The following is an 11,654-nucleotide window of genomic DNA, read 5'->3' on the forward strand; positions in this document are numbered from 1 at the left end:
ACGGGGTAAATGTTCTTAATTCAATATTGGTCAAATTACCCGAATCCATCACTATTTTTATCATTTAATTGGTGAATTGAGTTGAAAAAGTTTGAAAACCCTCTTAGATATATTTGAGGATTTAAGGGCCGAATTGTTATCGGAATTTAGTGATTTTGGTATGGGTAGACTTGTGGTTGAGTGGGTGTTCATATTTCGTAACTTTCGCCGGATTCCTAGACGTGGGTCCCACAGACGAATTTTTAATCAATTTCGGAATTTTTATTGAAAATATAGTATTTTCTTATAGAATTGATTCCTATAATTTTTAGTGATTGTATCGAATTATTTTTGGCTAGATTCGAGCCAGACAAAGTTGGATAATCATGAAAAAAGCCTTCTAGTGGATTAAATTGGAGCAAGACGAGGTAAGTCTCTTGTCTAATCTTGTGAGGGGCAAATTAAATCATAGGTGATTAAAAAATTAAATAATTATTGCTAATTGTAGAGGCTACGTACGCACGAGGTGACGAGAGTCCGTGCGTAGATACTATTAATGCTAAAGTCCGGGTAGTTTAGGACTCAAAGCATGAATTACTTGTATAAATTGTATTCTTTATTTAATTAATATTATTTGATATATATTGTGAATTGTTAGATAAAAATATTAAAGGATGAAAATCTCATATACTTGATTTTTCTGTTTAAATCAATTAATTGTTAAGTGAAATTATTCTTCCTCTTGAATTTATCTTATAACAAATATACTCTCATTCAGGATGTATATAGGAAAATGTCCTTTCTAGTGGAGCGGGCCGAACGCCTCAGCAGGATAGATGCATATATAAATTATGCCGCACGTCCCTCGGCAGTGTACACGATACTCTGGATCGGGTCGTACGTCCTCGACAGAAATCGTGTTTAATAATAATAATCACATGATACCTTAATAGCTTATTTCAGCATGCGAAACTAATTGATAAAATTGAGAATCCTTGGAATTTAATGAATTACTATGCCTGCTTGTTAAGGAATTAATTATTATTCCTGTAAATGAGATTTAATTGATAAATTGGAAATTATTTGAATTGAAGGAATTTAATTAATATATTGAGAATTGTTACATTTGAAGGAATTTGATTATTTCCACTGGTTAAATAAATTATTGTAAATTCTGTGAATCATGCTGATTTAAATATTCTAGTCGTATTTCAATTATTATTATTGACCCATAGTGAGTGTTAAAGTCGGCCATCTCGTCCCTACCACTTCGAGATTAAGCTTGATACTTACTGGGTACACGTTGTTTACGTACTCATACTATACTTGTTGCACTTTTTGTGCAGGACTTGAGGCAAGTACTAGTGGGGGGCCTATCGTCTTACACCCACGCTATCCAGGGGCATAGTGGTGAGCTGCCTTTCTGAGCCGTTCTGCTGCTACTAGTGTCTTTCCTTGTATTTTTCATTCTGTCTATTTTATTTCAGATAGTATTTGAGGTTTTGTATAATCTACTAGATGCTCATACACTTGTGACACCAGGTCTTGGCACACACATTGGTAGAATTTGATATTTATATTTTTTTTGGATTTAAATTTTGTCGAAATATGTTTAATTTATTAGTTGGCTTGCCTAGCTATAGTGTTGTGCGCCATCACGACCTATAGGTGAAAATTGGGTCGTGACACTTCATTTATACATAGAGGAGGAAAAGAAAACTTTACACCTTTGACTATGGTTGTTGGGCCCGGGCACAACCCGAGCTAATCGTAACTAGTCTATTATATAGGCAAGACTTGGATGTACGAACACTAGATGTACGAATGACTTCATTTACGGGTAAAATTGTACTTAAATATTCATAACTCCCACCGTTTTAAGTTATGTGAACTCATTTGATTGGGCACGAAGTTTAAGAAAAAAGTGAAGACTTTTGAACTCATGGTGTAAAATGAGTCACATATATTTTGTGTGACTATAAATCATTACATAAAGACAAATTATTTCTAAATAAGGAAATGAGTCATTCTTTTTGACACGGACAAAATGAAATAGGTTCACATAAATTGAAATGAGGGGCGACCTCACCCTAAAGGAAGTGAAGCACTTGCTTTAGGCCCCAAAAATTTAAGGGCCCCAAAATTATTATTTTTCTATATGTAGTAGTATATTATTTATATAATTATCTCTTATTATTGATAAATTTATTTTTTTATTGTCATATTAATTTTTAATAACTCGATTTTTTTCTCTAATTAATATAACTAAAATAGTTTTCTTTCAATCTTATTTTACTTAATTATATTTCTCTATTCATTAGTCAGTCACGTAACTATATCTAATAATCTAACTTATTATTTATTTTTCTTACATAAATTATACTCTCTCCGTGAAAGTGTTTGACCGGACATGGAGTTTATGAAATAAAGGAAGGCTTTTGAAACTTGTAATCTTAAATAAATCATAGAAATTTGTGGGTTAGAAATCATCTCATTAATGGTAAAAAGAAAAATCTAAAGTTGAATTGTTACCAAATATATAAAGGGACTTACTAAAAAAAATGAGTCACTTAAGTTAGGACGGAGGAAGTATGTTTTCTGGATTCTCCCATTTCAGTTGTGATGCAATCAACGTTAAATTCATTTAATTTTCTGTACTTTATAAAACTAAGTTTTAATTTTTTAATTCCACATCCTCACTTGTCTAATTTTTAAAAAAATGATGTTCATTAAATTTTATATATATATATATATATATGTAATCAACGTTAAATTTATTTAATTTTCTGTACTTTATAAAATTAAGTTCTCATTTTTTTTTAATTCCACATCCTCACTTGTCTAATTTTTAAAAAGATAATGTTCATTAAATAATATATATATATATATATATATATATTAAGGCCTCTTATTAAGCTTTTGATTTAGGACTCGGATCGAAAGAGCACGTGTCATAAATCTTAACATGGGCACTCTTTCAGTTTTTTCAAATTATCATCTCCTCTCTCTCTCTCTAGTCTCTTCGCTAGGTGAGTATTTTCTGACTACTTGGTATATTTCAGTTTTTTACGGGTAAGCACCACTTGAGTGTTCACTTCTAAGAATTTGCCAATTTTTTCTATTTGTATCGGATGTGACTTCTCTTTTTGCCGGTGAGTTATTTGTGCAATTTTTCTCTCTTTATTGCACCTTTGAACAAAAAATAGATGGCGAAATAAAAATGTGATAGAAATCTGTTCATCGACGAAGGTCGGATTTTTTAGTAGTTGTAAGTATATTTTTGGTCTCCATTATTTTTGCTTGTTTTCCACTTGCTTTGTGTTGTTTTCTTGCCCTTGAGTCTGTTTTTTAGTGATTCATCAATATAAATTTATATGTGACTCCATTTTCTTCATGTTCTTTTTAACCTTGAAAGTTTTAACTATTTTTCACATATGTAGATGCATGTTTTGTGGCCTTTTCATTTCTTTGTTGTAGGTGCTCTAGATTCAGTCGATCCCTTTTTCTGGTTTATGGAGCTGGTAGTAATTTTTTGTGGGTTTATTTTAGCTTCGTTCTAGGTACAACTACTAAGAGGCATGTAATATCTGTTGTAAAAATAGTGCATAGAGCCTCATTGGAGAAAGACTTAAACTTGCTCGACATCACCAACAGATATTGATGTCTAATTTATATTTGTCCTAAAATATATAACAGTTGTATATGCAATCATTCAAAAAATATTTCAATATGTTTTCATAGCTTTCAATCTTGTTGATGTGAGTTCACATCATAACCTATTTCGCCTAACTGCAGCTAGAGAAAACAAAATTGCTTGAGATGGAAAAAGAACATAGCGTAGCCTTTCAATTTACTCTTTGCCCTGTTGAAGTTGGTTTGTTTTGAGGAAAGCCTGAATAGGTGAGACTATCAACTTCTCTAGCAGCATGTCTTCTGTGCGTTCATTGCAATCAAATTTGTTTTTCCCCTTTTTGCTTTGAGGTTGGTCTATCATATTAAGTTGCTTACTTCCAGGACGATGAAGTATTGTTGCAGCTAAAAAGAAAAAAAATGAAGGATAGAACATGGGTAGTCTTGTGACTTACCCATCACATGAAAGAAATGTTTGACTTTGGACGAACTTGAATTGATTATGGAGTTAAATTTGAAGGATATACTTGATTTGAAGTTCAAAAAATATTTTAATAACCAATCTACACTAAAAAAATTTAATTGATACCATCATAGTAGGCATTATATCAAACAATTTCAACTTCTTAAAGAGGGATCAAGTTAGCTAAGATCTTTGAAGAACATATTTATAGTGGGAAGGTATGGATTGTACTAGATAAAGATTAAAAGAATGACAAGGAAAAAGCTAAAAAATTTGAATTATGAGAGTGAAGTCCTAACTTCACAACAATAGCACACTGGGTTTGTGTTGTTGTTATGAAGTTAGGAACCCACTCTTAAATTTATTTCGAGGCCAAAAAACTTTTGTCATGCCTTGCACGAACTTTTGTAAGGCCTCTTTGCCTTAAAGAAATTATTTCATGGATTTGAACTTTTACATTATAAAACTATAAAGTGATATTTGAAAACAAGTCCTCGTGTATTTCATTCTTTTTCATTTATGTTTATTTCCTTAATTCCATAGAGTCTATATTGAATCTCATTCAACATAAAAAGTAGTTTTGTTTGAATCATCTATTTGGAGGTAAACCCAAAACGACTTGATGCAGGGTACACAGGCATTTTATAGTGGAGGGATCGCTGATGTTGGATTCCTATTGTGCAGCTATTTTGGAGCAGATAAATATTGACAATTAAATCTCAAAATTAATGGTTCAGTGTTACAAAGCGGAGTTTATGTCAATAGGAGGAGTCAGATTAGCAAATTTCTTTGCCATTGTCACTATCTTCACAAATCTTTTGCTCCTTAGGTATCCGTTTTTCATTTGGCAAGAGTTGGGTTACTTCTTTTGGTGTATTTTTTTCGTTATTTATAATGCTGGGATGCTTTACTAACATTAGTGTGCCTCTTCTTTTAGGCCTTCGGTTAGTTGATTTCTTGAAATGTTTTTCCTATACTTCCATTGCTCCTTTCAGGCCTTTTTGGGATTATTTGTAAGTTTTTCTATTTATAGTGGAATTTGTTTATGGTGAATGCTCTCAGCCGAGTTTTCTCTCTATTGTTTATATTATTGACACCTATTTGTTGGTAGTATAAATTTGATTTCTGTATATTAGTTTTCCTAATTCTTTTCAATAATTTTGTGCAGGATTTTCTACATGAATATCATTGATATGTTTATTTATTTATTGTACTTGCTTGGCCGGAAGATATAAGAGTCTTTTCGATGATTGGAAGACCTTTTTGGCCTTTAGAGTCTCATCAAGTGTTATTACAAGGACAAGGTGCTGGTAAGATGTGTGCTGATCAGGGGAGAAGATGTTTCTATATGATATTTTGCTTTGTCAAAGCATGCATCTAGCTGAAATCTTTTAGTGGAATGACATATCAAGTATATGTTACCTGTAGTAACTTAAAATAAACAAGCAGGTGAAGTTTCACTATAGTTGAATATGGTTTCAAATTTATGTAGTTGAAGTCTTGGAGATGTTCGGATTGTAAGTTTGTGTAGCTTAAAAGAGTGAATGAGAAATGGAGGGAAAATGAAATATTTGAGTTTCCCTCCTTGTCAAAGGGACATTGTCCCATATTTGAGGAAGAAAAGGTTTTTGATGGGTATATATATAATTGCTCTTCTTCTAACTCTTAAAGAGTTAAGAAGAAGGCAAGTCTCGCGCCGTCGTCGTCGTCGCTCTCTCGGCTTCGGTTTCGGTCAAAGATTGATTGATTAATCTTTTTGGACAAAATTCCTTTCAATTATTTAATTAATTAATTAAATAATTAACGAAAAATTCAATCCGGAATAACTCATGACCCGCGACCCGGTCCGGTCAGGCCCGTTTTCTTTCCTGGATTATTTAAATCCATTTTCCTGCAATATTTCAAACAACCTGTTCCAACAGCCATGGCTGTTTCCGAAAGGTTGCAAACCTTTTCAGAAACAATGCCAGTAACTCTATAAATATACTTTGAATTCCAGAATCTTTCCTTACGAAATTTTTTGATCTTCTTCTTCTTCTTCTGCACAAAAATTCCAGTGTGTTTTACAGCCTTCTAGTGGCTCGCTGTTCACCGACTTTTTGGTATCAACACTTCGGTGAGTTAAATCGTTCTATCCTGGGAGGATATATTCCAGCACCTCGGGTACTTGAGGTAAATAATTTCCTTAAGGACACATTGTGTATTCAGTGGGCTCGATTTATTCCTATATTGATTTTCAGAATTTATTTCGTTAAACAAGTATTACTAACTTTCTGTTTTGTTTATATATTTCAGAAAGTTTAATGGTTTAATTGTTTATTACAGCGATACAGATTATAAACAATCTTAAGGAAATTACTTTATTATATTCTGTATTTTGTTTGTGGAGATTAAAACCTGTGTGGTTTTCTACTCCTTCTGAATTTTACTATTCTGATTTGAAGATATAAAAAACTTCATCGTTTTCTGTGAAACAGTATAAAAAAAAGCTTCTGTTTTATTTATTATACATACTGTTTTTTGTTAATAACAATATTGTATATTGTTTTGGTTTTGCCATTAATTGAACTCTTCTGTTGTTTACAGTGAGAAATGGCAATTGATAACGGAAATTCTTCTACGACTGTTGCGGCAACGACGATAGCCTCGTCAAGCCGGACTGCTGTTCCACCGGCAGAGAAACCGGGGAAATTATTTGGAGCCAACTTCAAAGGATGGCAGCAAAGGGTGTTCTTCTGGCTTACCACACTTGGTATGCAGAAATTCACTAGTGAAGAACCTCCAGTGCCTCTTGCGGACATGTCGGACAACGAAAAATTCATGATTGTTGAGGCGTGGAAGCAGGCAGATTTTCTTTGCAAAGGCTATATCTTAAGCGCTTTAGAGGATGACTTGTACAATGTGTACAGTGCGATGAATACTTCGAAAGAATTATGGGACGCACTTGAGAAGAAGTACAAGACTGAAGATGCATGCTTGAAGAAGTTCGTGGTTGCCAAGTTTCTAGACTATAAAATGATAGACAACAAAACTATTGGAACCCAAGTTCAGGAGCTTCAACTTATTTTTCATGACCTTATTGCTGAAGGTATGGTCGTGAATGAAGCATTTCAAGTGGCTGCAATGATGGAAAAATTGCCTCCTTCGTGGAGAGATTTCAAGAACTATCTTAAGCACAAGCGCAAAGAAATGAAGTTGGAAGATCTTGTGATTCATCTCAAGATTAAGGAAGACAACAAAACAACCGAGAAGATGTCTCGTGGAAATTTAACGATCATGGGAGCTAATATCGTTGAGGAGACTGCTCCAAAAAGTAAGAAGAGAAAGAGGTCTTCTGGACAGACTAAGGAGCAAAACAAAAAGAAATTCAAGGGCAGTTGCTACAATTGTGGAAAAATCGGTCACAAAGCCCTTGTTTGTCGTCTCCCGAAAAAGTATAAGAAGAAGAGACAAGCCAACATAGTGGAGAAGAATGATGATATTGATGATCTGTGTGCAATGCTTTCGGAATGCAACCTAGTTGGAAATCTGAAGGAGTGGTGGATTGACTCTGGAGCCACTCGACATGTTTGTGCTGTCAAGGAAGCATTTGCGACTTACTCTACTGCTGGTCCCGAAGAAGAGCTTTCCATGGGAAATACTGCAACAGCCAAGATTGAAGGTAATGGGAAGATATTCATGAAGATGACTTCCGGCAAGGTGTTAACGCTCAACAACGTTCTTCATGTTCCTACTATTAGGAAGAATTTAGTTTCTACTTCTTTGCTTGTTAAGAATGGATTCAAATGTGTATTTGTTTCTGATAAAGTTGTTGTAAGCAAGAATAAAAGGTATATTAGAAAGGGCTACCTCACAGAGGGCCTCTTCAAACTAAATGTAATGGTTGTTGACAGTATGAATAAAATTCAGCTTCTTCTTATTTATTGGAGTCAAATGATTTATGGCATATTCGTTTAGGACATGTCAATTACAAAACCTTGCGGAAGTTAATTAATTTAGAAGTATTGCCTAAATTCGAGTGTAATAAATCAAAATGTCAAATATGTGTTGAGTCTAAGTTTGCAAAACATCCTTATAAGTCTATTGAAAGGAATTCAAATCCTTTAGACTTAATTCATACTGACATTTGTGATATGAAGTCGACACCATCTCGAGGTGGAAAAAAGTATCTTATTACTTTTATTGACGATTGCACTCGATATTGTTATGTTTATTTGCTTAATAGTAAGGATGAAGCAATTGAAGCATTTAAGCAATACAAGAATGAAGCGGAAAATCAATTGAATAAAAAGATCAAAATGATTAGAAGTGATAGGGGTGGATAATATGAATTTTCATTTTGTAGAAATATGTTGGAATATGGAATTATCCATCAAATTACTGCACCTTACACACCTCAATCCAATGGAATTGCGGAAAGGAAAAATCGGACATTAAAGAAAATGATGAATTCTTTATTAATAAGTACCGCAGAGTTTGTGGGGAGAAGCTATCCTTACAACTAACCGAATACTCAACAGAGTACCCCACAACAAAACGCAATCTATTCCATATGAAAAATGGAAAAGGAAGAAAACCCAACTTGAAATATTTCAAAGTGTGGGGGGTGTCTAGCAAAGGTACAAGTTTCTTTACCTAAAAGGGTTAAAATCGGACCAAATACTGTTGATTGCGTTTTCATTGGATATGCTACAAACAGTAAAGTATGTCGGTTTTTGGTTCATAAATCTAATAATCCTGAAATTCACGTTAACACGATAATGGAATCAGATAATGCTGAATTCTTTGAAAGCATCTATCCGTATAAAACTGAATGTGAGTCGTTAAGTGAAAGACCTAAACGGCCTCGGGAAGAACCAAAGGAAAATACCCCAAGTATAGAAGATCCAAGGCGTAGCAAACGTCAAAGAACATCTACTTCCTTTGGACCAGATTTTGTGACATTCTTGCTTGAAAATGAGCCTTAAACTTTTAAAGCAGCTATGTCATCTTCTGATTCAACGTTTTGGAAAGAGGCAATCAATAGTGAGATTCAATCAATTTTGGATAACCATACATGAGAATTGGTAGATATTCCTCCGGGAAATAAGCCTTTAGGTTCGAAATGGATCTTTAAACGGAAAGTGAAAGCTGATGGCACTATTGACAAATATAAGGCAAGACTTGTTGTCAAAGGTTATAGACAAAAGGAAGGGCTTGATTACTTTGACACTTACTCGCCAGTAATGAGGATAACATCTATTAGGGTGTTAGTGGCACTAGCGGCCGTGTATGGTCTAGAAATCCATCAAATGGATGTTAAAACAACTTTCTTAAATGGAGAATTAGAGGAAGAGATTTACATGGAACAACCTGAGGGTTTTGTGGTTCCTGGTAAAGAAAAGAAAGTGTGCAAACTTGTTAAGTCGCTTTATGGACTTAAACAAGCACCCAAATAATGGCATGCCAAATTTGACCAACAATGTTGGCAAGTGGGTTTAAAATCAACGAGTGCGACAAATGTGTTTACATTAAAAATACTCCAGGTCATGAAGTCATTGTTTGTTTATATGTTGATGACATGTTGATAATGAGCAAAAACATGGCAGATATAAATGCTACTAAGCGCATGCTGGCTAGCAAATTCGATATGAAAGACTTAGGAGTTGCTGATGTGATCTTAGGAATCAGAATTCACAAGACTCCACAAGGTCTAGCATTATCACAGTCTCACTACATTGAAAAGGTACTTGACAAGTTCAAGTATTTGGATTTCAAAATTGCCAAGACTCAAATTGACATGAGTTATGCACTTCAAAAGAATGAAGGTGAAAGTGACTCACAATTGGACTATGCAAGAGTATTGGAAAGTTTGATATATATCATGAATTGTACGCGACCAGATATAGCATGTGCTATTAGTAAACTGAGTCGGTTTACAAGTAATCCCAATCACATACATTGGATGGCAATGAAATGAGTTTTGGAGTATCTCAAACATACCCAAAATTATGCTTTGCATTATACAAATATCCCTCCGTGATCGAGGGATATAGTGATGCAAATTGGATCACCGGATCATCTGAAGTTAAATTCACGAGTGGATATATTTTCACAATTTGGGGTGGAGCAATGTCTTGGAAATCATCCAAACAAATATGTATCGCCCGTTCTACAATGGAATCTGAATTCATAGCTTTAGATAAGGCCGGTGAAGAAGTTGAATGGCTCCGGAATTTTTTGGAAGATATTTCATTTTGGCCCAAACCTTAGGAATCTATTTGTATACATTGTGATAGTTAAGCGGCAATAGGCAGGGCAGGGAGCGTTATGTATAACGAAAAATCTCGTCATATACGACGGAGACACAATACCGTTAGACAACTACTCTTTAGTGGTGTTATCACAATTGATTACGTAAAGTCAAGAGATAACGTGTCAGATCCACTTACAAAAGGCCTATCTAGAGATGCAGTTGAAAGATCATTAAAGGGAATGGGGTTAAGGTCTAGGACAAGTCATCATGGTGGTAACTCTACCTAGTAGACCGGAGATTCCACGAGCTAGGTTCAAAGAGATCAAACAAAGTTATGAATGACGGTTCAACATTGTCAAATAACTTAACCCATTCTCGTGTTGAAGACAATGTTCAGAAATCGAGGTAAAGCATTAAGGCTTTTTGATGAGTCAACAAAACTTAAAGGGTTTTTAATGATTTGCTAAGTCTGGCAGGATATGACCAGATAGTGTGTCTATAGGATTACACGTTTAGAAATCACCTATGTGAGTATGAAGTGTAAGCCGCTTCAAGGGGAATGAAAGTAAAGGCCCATTCTCTAAGCACTCATGAAACCAAGAGGTGTTCATGGTTGAAACGAACACAATCGTGAGAACCATAGATGGTTAAGGATTGATTGTGTGACTTATGTTGTCTAGGTATACAACAAATCTCGGCGGTTCAAAGATATCAAATCTACCGATTGACCGAGTATATCCGATATAAGTTCACTACGGAAAGTTTAAAGGGAAACCTACTTATCCAAATGTAATTAATTCTTGCATGTAAAACACACACGTGTCCGTGCATTCCTTTATTTTATAGCCATTCCCTATTCATGTAGGGGTTTGTTGGGATTGTAAGCTTGTGTAGCTTAAAGAGAGTGAATGAGAAATGGAGGGAAAATAAAATATTTGAGTTTCCCTCCTTGGCAAAGGGACATTATCCCATATTGGAGGAAGAAAAAGCTTTTGATGGGTATATATATAATTGCTCTTCTTCTAGCTCTTAAAGAGTTAAGAAGAAGGCAAGCCTCGCGATGTCGTCGTCATCGCTCTCTCGGCTTCGGCTTCGGTTTCGGTCAAAGATTGATTGATTAATCATTTTGGACAAAATTCCTTTCAATTATTTAATTAATTAATTAAATAATGAACGAAAAATTCAATCCGGAATAACCCATGACCCGCGACCCGGTCCGGTCAGGTACGTTTTCTTTCCCGGATTATTTTAAATCCATTTTTCCGCAATATTTCAAACAACCTGTTCCAACAGCCATGGTTGTTTCCGAAAGGTTGCAAACCTTTTCAGAAACAATGCCAGCAACTC

General features: G+C 34.6%; 1 long non-coding RNA gene across 3 annotated transcripts; it reads left to right on the forward strand.

Moving 5' to 3' along the window:
- The first annotated feature begins 3,106 nt into the window (after window positions 1-3,106).
- On the forward strand, window positions 3,107-5,695 carry LOC108944307 (uncharacterized). 3 transcript variants are annotated; one of them, XR_011414071.1, is made up of 5 exons: window positions 3,110-3,251; window positions 3,457-4,082; window positions 4,757-4,901; window positions 5,010-5,085; window positions 5,241-5,695. It is a non-coding gene; the product is annotated as an uncharacterized lncRNA (long non-coding RNA). The 3 variants fall into 3 exon arrangements; XR_004505746.2 differs by lacking the exon at window positions 5,010-5,085 and having other exon boundaries at window positions 3,113-3,251; window positions 5,302-5,695; XR_011414070.1 differs by lacking the exons at window positions 5,010-5,085; window positions 5,241-5,695 and having other exon boundaries at window positions 3,107-3,251; window positions 4,757-4,998.
- The last annotated feature ends 5,959 nt before the right edge of the window (window positions 5,696-11,654 follow it).

This window comes from Nicotiana tomentosiformis, chromosome 2 (genome assembly GCF_000390325.3).
Source record: "Nicotiana tomentosiformis chromosome 2, ASM39032v3, whole genome shotgun sequence".
NCBI classification, from domain to species: Eukaryota; Viridiplantae; Streptophyta; class Magnoliopsida; order Solanales; family Solanaceae; genus Nicotiana; species Nicotiana tomentosiformis.